We start from the raw sequence: 292 nt of genomic DNA, 5'->3' as shown, positions 1-292 counted from the left end.
ACCAAACACCTCATTACATTTAACACTCTCTTACATTTATCTATTATGTTTTGAATATGCACTTTCCAAGTAAGTTTCTTCTTCTTCTTTCACTCTGATTGCAGGTTTAAAGCCATTTCCAGCCCAGTACCGCCACCACCTGGACTGGAGTGGATCTGGAGAACAGGCAGTGAAAACTAGATTCGACTAAATTATCTTTTCCCCTCTTTTTCTTTCAGCTGCTCCTTCTTCAGTGGTGGCAACAGTGAATGAGGTCACATGAATGAATGAGGTCACATGAATGAATGAGGTC

This window comes from Nematolebias whitei, chromosome 3 (assembly GCF_014905685.2).
Source record: "Nematolebias whitei isolate Nwh7 chromosome 3, NemWhi1, whole genome shotgun sequence".
Classification (NCBI taxonomy): Eukaryota; Metazoa; Chordata; class Actinopteri; order Cyprinodontiformes; family Rivulidae; genus Nematolebias; species Nematolebias whitei.
Note: the sequence above shows the minus strand (reverse complement) of the source record.